General features: G+C 41.1%; 1 protein-coding gene across 1 annotated transcript in view; it reads right to left on the bottom strand.

Annotated features, from left to right (window-relative positions):
- KLHL8 (kelch like family member 8) overlaps positions 1-3,036 on the bottom strand; it is a 59,023-nt gene extending 55,987 nt beyond the window's left edge. The window contains exon 1 of the mRNA XM_032861983.1: positions 2,830-3,036. The gene's annotated coding sequence lies outside the window, so the exon portion shown is untranslated. The remainder of the gene's footprint in view (positions 1-2,829) is intronic.
- Between the last annotated feature and the right edge of the window lie 13,136 nt (positions 3,037-16,172).

Here is a 16,172-nt window from a genome sequence, read left to right as displayed (position 1 = left end):
GTTAAGATCTAGGTTAAGAACCAGACAGATGAAGCAGAAATTTTCTCAAGGCACCTTTGACTCTCTTTCATAATTTTACCTCTGATTCATAAGAACCAACTAAATCATTCATAACCAGACAATGAAGTCTCATGTAAAAACAGCCCTTAAAAAAAAAAAAAGTTTGATAGTATTTACTTAAGCAGTATTCACCTGAAAATATACTGGCAGCATTTTAAAACACAACATGTAACTAGTGATATCAATAAATATTACAGTGTATTACAGTTTATAGGATGATTTCACATTATTATAACAATTAATACCTTTATTTCCCTTTTATAGCTAACAAAATGGAGGTTCAGAAAATAACTTGACCTGGTCATACAGCCAACAAATGGAGACTTGGGATTCTAACTGAGTTGTCTAGTTCCAGAACTGAGCTTACTTAGTACATTACTATATCCTGATGCTTCCACAAAAAACACTCAAGAGAGAGAAAACAGATTAAAAAGAAAAAAAAAAAAAAAAAGAAAGCCTAACGGGTCATTCTATCGTAGATATATCTTGGCATCAATAAAGAAAAATTAGTGTATTTAAAATGTTTGATTTCCTTTCACTTCATTGGTTAACATAAAACATGGTTTTCAGAAAAATAAAGGGTCAAGCTAATGAGTTTTAGGACTGAAAAATAAGGACATTTTGTTATTTTATGAAGCATTCCTTCTTACTCATCTCTTCAATTCTTAATATACAAAAATAAATAACTCCTGAAAATGTAAATCTAAGAAACTGAAAGTTTAAACATCCATTTCTTAAAACACAAAAACTATTAGAAATTAATTTTTAGGATGTTCAAAATATTCCTTGTAAGACATTTTTTAAATAACAATACTCATTTCCATTCTCTACAACTCCTAAAATCTTGATTTTTTTTTAAAGTGTCATTTGTCTAAATGCATAGGATATACAGTACCCTACTGTAAACTATAAACTTTAGGTGATAATGATCTGTCAATGTAGATTCATTGATTGTAACAAATGTGCCATTTTTATGTGGGCATTTTGATGGTGGGGGAGGCTGTGCCTATGTGGAGCCAGGCAGGGGGCATATGGAGGCAGAGTAAATCTGTACCTTCCACTCAATTTTGCTGTGAACCTAAAACTGCCCTAAATATAAACTCTATTTTGCAAAAGGGCTGGGGTGGATGTGTCAAAATTCACCTCATTTTCTTAACAAATGAGGAAATAATTGTTTTCTAAAAATTACCCTGTGAATTAAGTTTCCTGCCAGAATACAGAACGTGCAATTATTACAGCATATATAATCATTTAAAAAACCATTAACAGTAATCTTATCAAATGCTAAAAGAATTAGTTTTAAATGTTAATATGAAACTAAGTGCACATGTGAGTATAGTTATCTTAAGACTCCTTTTTATATTTATGTTGTTATTTGATATTTTAAAAGGCAATGGCAATATAGCAAGGGACTAAAAGTCTAAGCGGGTCACGGGTTGACTGACAAACTAAAGGAAGTGCCTGTAGGAAGGAGGAGGAAAAGCAGGAGCCAATGAAAAAAGCCACCGCCAAGCAGAGATTCTCAGTTCCCCCAAGTCGATCCTCTGCCGGGGTCAGGATTCGAGGGAGATGCAGAAAGGGTATCCTCATAGAGTGAGCATGAAGAACAGCAAGAAATGAAACAATTATCGACTTACAATAAAGAAGAACAATGCAAATAGAAACGAAAAAGTGCAACTAGTAGATAGCATACTTGTGTCAACCCAGGTTTTTCAAGAAGCTTTCCCCAAAGTGTCTTCCAAACGTGGTAACCACCCACAGTGGTAACATTAGCATAAAGGGCCAAAAATAGTTATGCTATTACAGCAGATTAAAAGGAATACTGAGAGTGGTTCAACTTCATCAAAGTCATCTGATTCAACCCTGCCCAGCGGGAATATACGTAAAACGCTTTTCACACCCAGGTGTGCAAACGCTACGACGGTGCAAATCCAGTAAAGGACAAGCCCGGGGCTAGAAAACTGCCAACTCTGTAGACTAATAGCCCTGCCTGAAGAAACCAGCAAATTAACTCAGCCCATAACTGAGTGGAAGGAAGAAACAGCGGGTTCTGGGGCAGTAGAACAAACTCCGTGGAGCAGCTGCGCCTTCTGAAAGGGGCTGCAGTTGCTGGTGTCACACCAGGAGGCACTCTTGGACAAGGTCTCCACCACCACGGAAGGGACACCTGGCTCGGGCAGCAAACCCCCGACAACAGCAATTCCGACCAGCAGCGAGCCCCACGGAGAGGCAAGTCCCCGACAGGCAGCGAGCCCCTCCGGCCGGCCAGTCCCCGACCCGCGACAAGCCCCCTGGGCAGGCCCGCCCCCGGCGGGAGGCGAGTCCCCGTGCCGCAGGTCCAGGAGACAGCCCACCTGCCGCGCGCCCACAGGACGGCCGCGGCCGCCCGGCTCCTGCTGATTCCTTCCACCCCACCAAACATCTGCCTGTCCTTCTCCTCTTCGAAGGACCGAGAGCAGAGAGCCAAAGGGGCCACCGATGCGGCTGACAGAGCCAGAGGCGGGGGATTTCCTCCGGGAAATGCAACCCCGTCCCCCGTTCCCCACCCCCCGCAACCGGAGCGACGGAAAACGTACAGCGGTTTAATGGGCCCCAAACCCTCTCAGCTGTGGAGTTTTAGTTACTGCTCGTAGGGCTGGAGTTTCCGCGAGCCGGGGGCGCAAGCCCGGGTGCCGTTAGGGTTTCGGACTGGGGTAAGGGAGGGCTCGGCGTGAACGGACAGCATCGCACAAAGGGAAGAGAGGAGCGACGGAGAATGAGCGCAGTTACCTCGGTCCCCGGCTCGTCCCTCCGCTCGGTTCCTGCCGGCCTCGCCAAGGCTGCGGCTGCCCTGCCAGGTTCCCGCAGCCCAGCGCCTTCCCGCAGCACCCAGCGGCGCCGCACTAGCCCCGCGCGAGCACCAGATGGACGCGCGCTCTGCTGCGCGGCCCCGTAGAGCCCCGGCCGGCGACCGGCGTCCTCACGGCTCAGCCTCCAGAGCGGCGGCCTCTGGGGCTGCGAGCGGAGCGCGCGCCGGAGCCTGCGCACTGCACTCTGGGAGGTGTGGTTTCTGGTTACCTCCTCCGGGGGCCCGCCCCCACGTCCTCACCGGCCCCGTTCGCTCGTGGGCGTCGGGAGTGCTCAGGCGACTTGCGGTGCAGTGCTGCTGGGGGAAGGTAGACCAGGGCCTGGGGGACGTCTTCAAAAACAGTTCTGGGTGGGATACCGCATCAGTATCTCTGAAGTTCTCCGTTTCTGCACTTCAGTGGCCATACAGAATTTAGTTTCGTTTTATATCCATCAATTACCCCTCCCGCGCGCTGAGTGTTCCTTGGGATTATATCTCTTTTTTGAAATGGTGGGGGAGGGGGAAGAGTTCCGTTTTTATTCCTCTGTCACTTTGCCCACATGCTCTGCAGAGGATATAAACAGCCCCTCGTGTTTATAAATACAGACGCACAGTTTACAAACCTAAGGAAGCAGTTAATTGACCTAAGCAGACACTGCCAAAAACCATTGCTAGTAAAAATGTTGAAATATAACAACTTTTCAATAAAGTCAGTGGAATGTGGAGGTGGGAGATTAAGAGAGAGCAAAGAAAAATTTTTTAAAATCTTCTCCTAATGTGTCTTTTGTTAGAACAATCTCAAGCTTTTACAACCCCAGCAATCTTCAGAATAAATCCAACCCTAGGTACATTTATGAATGTTAAACATAGGTTTGTTTTTATTTTACTAGAAAAAGAGGTTTTTTAAAAATGGCAGCATCTGGGGCGCCTGGGTGGCTCCGTGGGTTAAGCATCTGCCTTCCTTTCAGGTCATGATCTCAGGGTTGCAATGGGCTCTCTGCTCAGCGGGGAGCCTGCTTCCCTCTCTCTCTCTCTCTCTCTCTCTGCTTGCCTCTCTGCCTGCTTGTGATCTCTGTCAAATAAATAAATAAAATCTTAAAAAAAAAAAAAATGGTAGCATCTTAGAATGCCTGGGTGACTCAGTGTTAAGCCTCTGCCTTCAGCTCAGGTCATGATCCCAGGTCTTGGGATCCAGTCCCTCCTCCTGCTCCTTGCTCTGCAGAGAGCCTGCTTTTCCCCTCTGTCTGCCACTCTCCTTTCTAATGCTTTCACATTCTCTCTCTCTGACAAATAAATAAGATCTCTTAAAAAAAATAAAATAAAAATAATATCATCTTACGTAAAACTCCCAAAATGACTACTTAATTAGAAATTTCATTTCTTAAAAAAATCACCTTTTTTACATAATAAATTGAAATAATCCTTAATATTTGGAAATACTTCTCTTCAGAGCATTGTATTTTGCAAATTTAATGTCAATGCCCTTAGAAAAATAGAGCAAGACCAGTTTTAAAGTATATACACACACACACACTCTCATAAAATTTGTCTGGAAGCATGATGCAATACAATATATGTTAAAAAAACAATGTTCTAATAGAATTTTTTATTAACATATAATGTATTATTAACCACAGGCGTATAGGTCTGTGAATCACCAGGTTTATACACTTCACAGCACTCACCATAGTACATATCCTCCCCAATGCCCATAACCCCACCACCCTCTCCCTACCCCCCTCCCCTGCAACCTTCAGTTTATTTTGTGAGATTAAAAGTCTCTTATGGTTTGTCTCCCTCCCAATCCCATCTTGTTTCATTTATTCTTTTCCTACCCCCAAACCCCCCATGTTGCATCTCCCCTTCCTCATATCTGGGAGATCATATGATAGTTGTCTTTCTCCAATTGACTTATTTCGCTAAGCATGATACCCTCTAGTTCCATCTATGTCGTCACAAATGGCAAGATTTCATCTAATAGAATTTTTTATATAATATGAACTTTTCTTTTTAATCAGGTGTACTGTGTCTCCTAAAAAGTGCTGTATAGGGGTGCCTGGGTGGCTCAGTTGGTAGAGCACGTGAGTCTTGATCCCAGGGTCATGAGTTCAAGCACCATGTTGGGCCTAGAGTTTACTTTAAAAAAATTAAAATGAAATAAAAAATGCTTATAGTGCAGAGTGGCTTTTTATCTTATTACTGACATATACAAAGCAATTGGTTACTTGTAATTACCAACTACATCAAAGAAATACAAACAAAACTTTAATACTCTTACCATTTATTTATTCAAGAATATTTACTGAACATTTAACTATGAGCTAGACACTGAGTTGGGAAATGGGAAATAACACAGTGAACAAAACTAATAGTCCCAGCACTCTAGTGAGGGGGCAGAAAACTAACAAATGAAAAGGTATGCATAGAGTGGTAAGGGAAATGGGGAGCATACAAGGTACACCAATCTAGAACTTTTTGTTGGGAGAGAAGAATCACGCCCCCCCCCCAAAAAATCTGAAAATTAAATGAAATTTTCAAAACAAATGTCAATAAACTAGGGATAGGGGAAAAGAGTCCTTCTCCAGAAAGTAATATATACCCCAAAATGCTCTCAATTATTTAAAAAAAAATGTATCTCACAAAACAAGATATACCTTTTATGGGGTTCAGGACATGCTACCCCCTATATATAGCATGTTGGTGTATTGAATAAAGCTGAAGGAATTTGAAAAAAATGGCAGAAGGAGGAAGGTCTCTCTGCAGCTCACCCTCTCACCTTTCTTACCTGAAACATTCACAAGACGGCCATATAAGGACGCCTTCTCCCTCTGCCTATTTCTATTTCTATTATAGAAATTTCTATTTCTCCCCCTGCTTGTGTGCTCTATCTCTGACAAATAAAATCTAAGAAAACAAAATAAAACAAAACAAAAAAGAAACTGCCATGTAAATAGAGCCCTCCCTGCACCAGGAGAAAGAAGACATCTATCTTTCTTTCTTTCTTTCTTTCTTTCTTTCTTTTTTTAAGATTTTATTTATTTATTTGACACAGATCACAACTAGGCAGAGAAGCGGGGGAGGGGGAGAAAGGGGGGAAGCAGGCACCCCACTGAGCAGACAGCCAGATGTGGGGCTCGATCCCAGGACCCTGGGATCACGACCTGAGCCTGAGCCGAAGGCAGAGGTTTTAACCCACTGAGCCACCAAGATGCCCCAAAGGAAGACATTTTCATCACCAGGAATGGAATTTAAGGCCAAGAAGCCTATATAAACAAACCTTGTTAAACTTACCCTTATCTTCCTATTTACTTCACTATTTAGTACCCCCAGCCCAAATCCCTTTGTCTTGTCAATTTGTCAGAAATGTATTACTTCTTTGTCTAAAAGGTACAAAGCTTCCTGCTCTGGTCACTTCTTCAGGTCAGTTTCATCTTCAGACCCAGCCAGGGATCCTAGGAGGGGCAAGGAAAATTTTTTCCTCCCTAACCTCAACTGAAAGAAAAGGACACATATTTCCTACATCTGACAACAAATATTTTCTTAGCTTTTAGGGATTCCTCTCTAGCTCCTTTTGAGAATAAACAGCACTTGCCTTAATAAGTGAAGAGTTCCCTTCCCTAAATCCCACAAAGTCCCATAAATTAAAACTGGAAAAGGTCTGATATCTGTTGACTCATTGTCTGATGTACTTTGGTCTGAATCAATCTTAGTATTTTAACTTTAATGGACATTTGCATTTTAAGCTAAAATAGAAGGCATCTTTATCTCTAATCCTGAAATAAAAGGCTTTATAATCTCCAAAAGAATTTCAGCTGGGGCGTACAGAGGGATTTGGGAAGATTAATGAAGAGGACAATTTTTATCTTCATTTGCAATGGAGGCACAGCTTTGCAACCAAAGGGCAGGTTCCTAGAGACAGCCAGAACATGAAAACATCCTTAAAGACCCTGAGCACTACTAGCAAGACCACTTCTCCTAGTCCAAGTCAGAGAGAGTCCCTGGCTTGTCCTGCAACTCCTCGACCCATATCTTATCACCCTCTTCCATGACCCAAATTTATGTAGTGCTGCAGCTTCCCTTTCACAACCATCACTTCCTGCCTTCTGCCCCACAACACACCAGATGCCTGCATTTTCTGGCCTTTGTCCAGTGGCCCAGCTTATAACTATTTTAGTTAATTTAAGAACATTCTAACATCCATTACTCTTGCCAATAATCTGATGTAACTATCTCTAAACCTTTGCTAACCTTTTTACATTGTGGGCTCTGAAATACTTGCATTTCCTTAATTTTCTCTGGGCCTTTATATTTGCTGTGCTTGCTCCCTCTTTGCCTCACTACCACCCGATCATCATTCAATATTAACTTAGATACTATTTTCATAAGGAAGTCTTCCCTGGTTATGGTGCCCTCTCCTCAATTCTGGGTTAGTTCCTTACAGTTATGCTCACACTCTAACCTATTTTTGCCCCAAATGTAACACTTATCAGTGAGCATTTTAATTAGTTATCTACCTCTTTCATTTATCTGAAAGACTTTTTTTTTTTTTAAGATTTTACTTATTTATTTGACAGAGAGAGAGAGATCACAAGTAGGCAGAGAGGCAGGCAGAGAGAGGGGGAAACAGGCTCCCCGCTGAGCAGAGATCCCAATGTGGGGCTCGATCGCAGGACCCTGGGATCATGACCTGAGCCGAAGGCAGAGGCATAACCCACTGAACCACCCAGGCACCCCTATCTGAAAGACTCTTAAATAGAAAGTAGGAGCCTAGTACCTGATATATAATAACTGTTTAATAAGCACTCAGGCAATAAATGAATATATATAAACTTTGTGCAATAAAGAACAAATATTTTCTGTAAAGGGCTAACTAGTAAATATTTATAGCTTGTAGGCTCTAAGATCCTGTCACAACTATACAATTCTGCTTCCTGAAGGACAGTAGCTAATTCCCACTGGTGGCTTCAGAATATCTCTAAAAGACAGAATTTGACATAAGAAAAAAAAATGAGTAGAAGGAGTGTGGGTGCAGCTCTGGGCTACAGAACATTACTTGAGGATATATTTACACAGTTGATATACAGTTCTTGTTTAGAGTGATAAGTATTCGGGGTGGTTTGGGGGCATGTCAGTGGACGGAGCTAAAACAGAAAGCATCCTTGGTATGACCACTGCTAGTTCAATTTGTGCATTAAGTTCAAATTACTTATGTTTGTGAGTTTTTACAATTTATAATTTAACCTGGGTTTTCCCCATTTCTAACATTTCACTTTTGCTACTCAATCCTGCCCAGGTCAAATCACTTTCCGTTTCCTGTGAACTTGCCTACACACAGTTGAACTCTCAAGCTGCATATGTGGGGAGCTGTGGAATTCTCTCCAGAGCAAAAAGGGAAAGGTCAGAATGAGAGCAATTTGCCTCCATCCCTACCTGACTCTATAAGTATTGTGACTTTAGTCATCAGAAAATACATTTAGAGAAACTCTCTCTTCCAACATCTATGTTTGAAATACTTGCAATACACTTCTGAGCAAAATTGTATCCATATACATGGTAGAAACTGACACAGTGAAACAAATATGAAAAGCACTTGTTTTGGGGCACCTGCCTGGCTCAAACAGAAGAATGTGCAACTCTTGATCTTGGTTGGGGTCATGAGTTCAAGCCCCATGTTGGATGTAGAGATTACTAAAAAGATAAATAAAAAAATAAATTTAGGGGTGCCCAGTGGTTTAATTGGTTAAGCATCTGCCTTTGGCTCAGGCCATGATCCTGCTTAGGTCAGGATCCTGAGGTCCTGGGATTGAGCTCCGCATTGGGTTCTTTGCTCAGTAGGGAGCCTGTTTCTCCCTTCCTGCTGCTCCCCTGCTTGTGTTCTCTCTCTCTGTGTCAAATAAATAAACATTTTTTTAAAAGATAAATTTTAAAAAAAGAGAAGTACTTGTTTCATTAAAGATACAGATCTACATTACATTAGATTTCTGATAACCTCTTCAGTGTCATAATGGAGTCTATCTCTTAAAAGTTTATTTTTTGAAATATTAGTTTATTTAAATTAAAACAAATGCAGCATGGCATATACTGTTAGGTGCTTAAACTGTATCTTCTTGCCTTCTTTGTGAATAAGAGAACCCCAGGTTTTTTGAGGGATGGCTATGTACCTAGCTAACAAATATCTTTCAGCCTCTCTGACAAAGTAAGTTCTATTCATTAGAGTGTTGCATGGAATTTGGGGGATGGCTGCTTAAAGGGAGAGTTGATTCAGCTGGGAGGATCCTCTCATCCTTCTCTCTTCCTGGAAGTAATGGCTTGAGTTTTAGCAGCCATCTTGGACCAAGAGGTTATTTGAGTCATGTATAAGATGGTAAAAAAAGAACAGAGGCGCCCGGGTGGCTCAGTGGGTTAAGGCCTCTGCCTTCGACTCAGGTTGTGATCCCGGGGTCCTGGGATCGAGCCCCGAATCGGGCTCTCTGCTCAGCAGGGAGCGTGCTTCCTCCTCTCTCTCTGTCTGCCTCTCTGGCCACTTGTGATCTCTGCCTCTCAAATAAATAAATAAAATCTTAAAAAGAAAGAAGAAAGAAAGAAAGAAAAAAGAACAGAAGGAGCCTGAGTGCCTGATGACCATCAAACCACCAAAACAATCTCACTACAGGCCTTGAGGGATGAGAATTTCCAGTTGTAAAAGGAATAATATCTCTCTCTGATAAACAAAACGGGGCTGCTTCCAAATTTTGGAACTGGCATAGTGGCCTGCCCAGGCCTGCAGGTTTTCTTTCCTTATTAATTAGCAACTTAGAACTGCTTTTTCACTGGGTCAGCAGAGAAAAATCGTACAATAGTCAGGAGCCAAGAAGAGATCAGCAGATGGAAACCACTGATTAAAAATGATAAACCAAGGTTGAGTAATCAGAGTATGTGAATTTACTTCACTAGGCCTTGACCATTTTTCATAGAAACTTTAAGTCCACACTCTGAGATTATCTCATTGCAACCTTTTGAAGATGTTGTAACTCTTTCCCCGAAGGACTTGCTGGCTGTGGTGTAGCCATCATCTAGAACTCATGCACCCATTATCCTTACACAGATGATACAAAAGGTAGCTCAAATTTCAGATGCTCTTTTTTTTTTTAAATTTTTTATTAACATATAATGTTTTATTAGCCCCAGGGGTACAGGTCTGTGAATTGCCAGGTTTACACTTCACAGCACTCAACATAGCACATACCTTTCCCGATGCCCATAACCCCACCACCCTCTCCCTACTGCCCCCGCCCCCGCCCCTGCCCAGCAAGCCTCAGTTTGTTTTGTGAGATTGTCTCTTATGGCTTGTCTCTCTCCCGATCCCATCTTGTTTCATTTATTCTTTTCCTACCCCCCCAGCCCCCCCCCCATGTTGACAGATCCTCTTTGTAGTTGATTCTCTTGGGAGTTTATAAGTCAACACTGAACAAGAAAAATTGTTATAAGTTCATTTATTTTTTAAGGAAGCAGAATCAGAAGTGAAAGTTTCAGCCAATTTCCTCAGAGGCAATCTGGATTACTTAGAATAGAATAGCCTGTTGTTCAGCCTATTTGGAAGGTTTCAGCTGCTACTTTTATCATCAGCTGAAGCTTGGATCATAGAAGAGCAGAGGGTAATTGGATGTGTACCTACCTGGCTGAGATACCCACAGAAAGAGTTCCTTTATGCTCACAACTGTTGAGCAAAAAACAAAAAGAGGCCAAAGAGGGCTCAGAATAGAGAACATGTGACTCGTGCTCATTGGCAAGCAGCCATTTACACGTCAGTCAAGAATGTTTACACTTCACTCAGAATATTGTCCTCAAATCTGTAGTGTCATTTTTCTTTGGAAAACAAATTAAAAAGAAAATGTCTGTCTTACCTGCCTCTACTTCACGACATGAACTCTTTCCTCAAACTCTGCCAAATATTTCACTCTTCTCTCAAGGGAGCCCCTTTCCATCCTTTTAATTAGATGACAGAAAACCCGCAGTACATTTGAGGAACAATTTGAGAATTTAATAAAGGTATAGATAGGTTCTAGGAAAACCTCCTAGGAACAGTGCTATATTCCTGAGCTAGTAGGAGAGTAGTTAGTAGGGGCGCCTGGGTAGCTGGGTGGGTTAAAGCCTCTGCCTTCAGCTCGGGTCGTGATCCCGGGGTCCTGGGATTGAGCTCTCTGCTCTGCGGGGAACCTGCTTCCTCCTCTCTCTGCCTGCCTCTCTGCCTACTTGTGATCTCTGTCAAATAAATAAATAAAATCTTAAAAAAAAAACACACACACACAAACTTATAAAAAAAAAAGAGAGAGAGAGAGAGAGTTACTAGAAGGTGGAGAGGAGAGAAAGCTATGTGTAGAGAGTCTCCTGATTATAATAAAGACTTTCCAAAGGAAAGCAGCTAACTCACGGTGACCCTGAGAGAAGGAGGTTGAGATAGAACTTTTCTCCAACCTTTCTATCCTTCTCTCTGACCTCAAGTAAAAGCCCCTGCCAAAGGCAGCTGCTGAAGCCAGAGGACAAGGAAATCTGTTAATTTTGTTCATAAACGTCAGCTTTTCTGGCACAAAGCAGGAATAGAGATAACTAGCAGATATTCAGCACACCTGCTATTACATTTTTGTTCATGCTGCGCTTATCACCTAGAGTGCTGTCACTCTCAATTGTAATATAATCCTCTGGTCTGGGCTATGTCAGTGTATGACCCACTTTTAAATATGGAAATTCTTCTCTCCTCAGCATGTTATCTGTATCACTGGCACAGACACTGAACTATATACATCCTTTATTATCACTTTAAAGTTTCACATGTATATACATATTCCATTTTATTGTAAGTTCTGTGGACCAGAATTTAGAAATTATACTTATTTTCTGTTTCCACAGCATCTAACACAGTGTTCGGCAAAGAGCGGCTGACACAAACTGCAATCTTCTTAATCCTCTCCCTCTTTTTATCATCACACCCTACTTACACCTTCATGTTTTATCTTCGTATTGCTATGTGGACATTCAGTGGTTGGGGGTGGGGGTGGTCATTCAGTCAGTATTAGAAAGGATAAGACCTCTAGATGTTGGGATTTTTACACAAGTGCATCAGTAGGGGTGTTTCCTGAAGTTGGGCAGTGAACATGCAGCTAGAACCTAGGCTTCTAGGTGTGGACTTCTTGGTCTGCCTGGTTTACCCGCAGGCAGGGGAGGCTAGCCATGCTAGGGAGTTAGCTGTCTTCCCTTTCTCTTACAAGTAGCTCTCAAACAGTGACTGAGGGAGTTGGTAACTAAAATCACAGCAAACTCACCTACATGATGAGGGGCCATTCTGAGGTACCTTCTACACAGTTTCCCAGAATTCCTCTGGGGATTGAACCCAGTTGCACATAGCGGTATTCTGCATGATAAGGCACATTTAATAGCTTCCTTCTCTTTTCTTTCTCATTCCGCCTTTCTGCTGCCCAAGCTTCTTGGAGTCATCTCCCAAATGAAAGAAGTCTGACTTAAATTCTGATCTTCAGGTTCATTTCTAGGGTAGAATGATAAGATATACCAAAGATAGTCAACTCATTTACAGCAGGAATATACAAAGGATGTGCGTTGTTTGATATAAATTCTCTACCCTGATATTTTCCTTTTCCTTCGCTTTCATGGTATCTAAACATGTTTCTGAACTACTAGAGGAAAATTACAAACACATTTTTAAAAACTAAATGTTAGTGTTATCTTATAAGAGCAACATATGCTTATTGTTGAAAATTTGAAAATAATACTACTCTTCTAAAATAGTAACTGTTAATGTCTTTCCGTGTATCCTTCGAATCATTTTCTTTACATGAATTAATAGCTTTTTTTATTGTTTTTTTTTCTCACTTGAGAATATATACTGAATAACTTGTCAGAAAGGACTTATAGGGGTGCCTGTGTGGCTCAGTCAGTTAACCGTCTGCCTTCGGCTCAGGCCATGATCCTGGGGTCCTGGGATCGAGCTCCTGCTCAGCAGGGAGCTTGCTTCTCCTTCTCCCTTTGCCTGCCACTCCCGCTGCTTGTGTACTCTCTCTTTCTCTCTGTCAAGTAAATATCTTTTTTAAAAAAGTATTTATATTTAACAACATTGAAAAATTACTATAGACTGTTTCACTATATGGATTTACTATTACTATCCTTTTATTTAAAATTTTTTTTTTAAATTTACTTATTTGAGAGAGAGAGAACGTGAATGAGCACACAAGCTGGTTTTGGGGGGGAGAGTTGGGCCAGAGGGAGAAGCAGACTCCCCACTGAGTACAGAGCCCAAATGTAGGGCTCTGTCGCACAACCCTGAGAGCATGACCTGCACGGAAATCAAGAGTCTGACCCTTTTTTTTTTTTAAAGATTTTATTTATTGATTTGACAGAGAGAGATCACAAGTAGACAGAGAGGCAGGCAGAGAGAGAGAGAGAGAGAGAGAGAGAGAAGCAGGCTTCCTGCTGAGCAGAGAGCCCAATGCAGGACTCAATCCCAGGACCCTGAGATCATGACCTGAGCCGAAGGCAGTGGCTTAACCCACTGAGCCACCCAGGCGCCCCAAGAGTCTGACCCTTAACCAATGAGCCACCCAGGTGCCCCTCTTACTATCCCTTTAACCAAACTTTCATTTTTTTATTGTTCTGAGTTTTTTGGTTTTCAAAAAAGATGATTAGATTGTATAACTTATAGCTAAATCATCAAAATATTTCCCAAAATGTAGGAAATCAGAGGGCATACAAAGTCAAAAGATTTGTGATATCTTAATCTAAGTGGGCCCTAGGAAGGTTTACCAGCAATGATGAGATTGTTTATTTCCTGACAACTTTATCAATTCTATTTTCTTGGTATAGTCCTTGCAAATATTTAATTTTATTTCTTTGATTAATAATAAGGACAAACCAGGCGCCTGGGTGGCTCAATCAGTTAAGCATCTGCCTTCGGCTTAGGTCATGATCCAGGGGTCCTGGGATTAAGCCCTGAGTTGGGCTCCCTGGTCAGTGGAGAGTCGTCTTCTCCCTCTGCCCACCCCCTGCCCCTGCTCATGCAGTCTCCCAAATAAATAAATAAATAAATAATCTTTAAAAATATAATGACAAACTTTTAATGTTCCCGTTGGTCAGTCTTTTCCTTTTTTAATGACCTGCCTTATTTCATAAGGATAGTTATAGGAAGACGTTGCTGTAGTACCAACTGAAGGTCATGCTATAATGCTCTGTTGCTCAGCTGTTCTTCTAAGAGCAGACCTGTCTAATAGAGGCCTCTGATATCTCCTTGCCTCAGGTATCTAATGCACGTTGAAGTTTAACCTTATGCTCTGTACCAATGACCCCTTACATGAGTCTTTTTTTTTTTTTAAGTAAGCTCTATGCCCAATGTGGAGCTCAAACCCACACCCTCAAGATCGTAAGTCTCATGATCTACTGACTGAGCCAGTCAGGTGCCCCTCATATGAGTCTTTCTATAACCTATTGAATCTCTCCAACCTATTGATGGCTCTCCTATCAAAATATTGAATATTTGCATGTTGAGCCCTGACTTTCAATCAGTTACTATTCCCAACTTTCTCAGTGACAACCAAATTCTCTTGGCCTCCAAAATTTGAAATAGGGGATCTGCTATTTAATCTTTTTTCTTTTTTGTACTCAAATCCAATCAAACATGATTATGCAGTTTCTTTGTTCACAAGATCTCATTTTCTCCTAACACATTATCTCTACAACCATTATTCTAATTTAAACCTATCACATTCTGTCAGAATGACTTATCTGAATTCAGAGTTAACAAACCTTTAAATATACAATTTTAAAAAAGATTTTATTTATTTCTTTGTCAGAGAGACAGAAAGAGAGAGAGTGCGCCTGTATACGCGTAAGGCTAGCTGCAAGCAGAGAGAGAGGGAGAATTGGGCTCCCTGCTGAGCAAGGAGCTAGACGGGGACTGGATCCCAGGACCCTGGGATCATGACCTAAGCCAAAGGCAGACGCTTAACAGACTGAGCCACCCAGCCTCAGTGATTTTTATAAATGCAATTTTTTTTTTATCATCATAGCCAGCCTGTAGAAGATACTCAGTATTTTACCATTGTTTATTATTTCATTTGTTTTTTTAAGTAGTTTCTACACCCAGTGTGGAGCCCAATGTGGGGCTCAAACTCAGGACCCTGAGATCAAGACCTGAGCTGAGATCAAGTGTCAGATGCTTAACCAACTGAGCCACCCAGCTGCTCCTGATTTATTAAATACATATATTTTTAAATGTTTATTTCAAACTAAATGCATCTTTTAGAAGCATTCCATAATGCATTCTTTGTCATTGTTTAAGCAATGTCATTTGTTTGACATTGCTTAACTACCAAAATCACAAGCTAGACAATTTACTGCATTCAACATTCAACTCTTGAATGGATCAGTACATTTAGAGTGGGATGAGTTTTCGGTCCATATTGTAGATATAAAGCTATTTTTAAGGATTTGACCTACTAAATGAAAAAAATGTAAAAATATTCTTGTCTATTTACAACAGCCAAATTATGGAAGCAACCCAAGTGTCCATCAATAGATGAATGGACAAAGAAAATGTTTTATACACACACACAGGAATATTACTCATCATAAAAAACAGGAATATTACTCAGCCATAAAAAATAATGAGATCTTGTCATTTGCAACAACATGGATGGATCTGGAGGGTATAATGCTAAGTGAAATAAGTCAGTACAAGAAAGACAAATACCATATAATTTCATTCATATGTGGGATTTAAGAAACAAAACAAACAAAGGGAAAAAAAAGGGGGACAAACCAAAAACCCAGACTCTTTTTTTTTTTTAAAGATTTTATTTATTTATTTATTTGTCAGAGAGAGAGAGAGATCGAGTGCAAGGGAGAACATAAGCAGGCAGAGGCAGAGAAAGAAGCAGCTTCCCCACTGAGCAAGGAGCCTGATGAGGGACTCCATCCCAGGACTCTGGGATCATGACCCGAGCCGAAGGCAGCAGCTTAACCAACAGAGCCACCCAGGCATCCCAAAAACCCAGACTCTTAAATACAGAGAACAAACTGCTGGTTATCAGAGGAGTGGTGGGTGGGGGATGGGTGAAATAGGAAAAGGTAATTAAGAATACATTTATTGTGAACACTGAGTAATGTATGGAATTGAATCACTATATTGTATACCTGAAAGTAATATAACAGTGTGTATATTCTGGAATTTTAAAAAAGTAATAAATACATAAATAGAAAGGTAGACATAAGAGCATAGAGTATAATCCCTACCTTATTTTTT

Source organism: Lontra canadensis, unplaced genomic scaffold, assembly GCF_010015895.1.
Source record: "Lontra canadensis isolate GAN:19392208 unplaced genomic scaffold, GSC_riverotter_1.0 scaffold1, whole genome shotgun sequence".
Lineage (NCBI taxonomy): Eukaryota > Metazoa > Chordata > Mammalia > Carnivora > Mustelidae > Lontra > Lontra canadensis.
The sequence above is the reverse complement of the archived record's forward strand: the minus strand, read 5'-3'. Positions and strand labels throughout refer to the sequence as shown.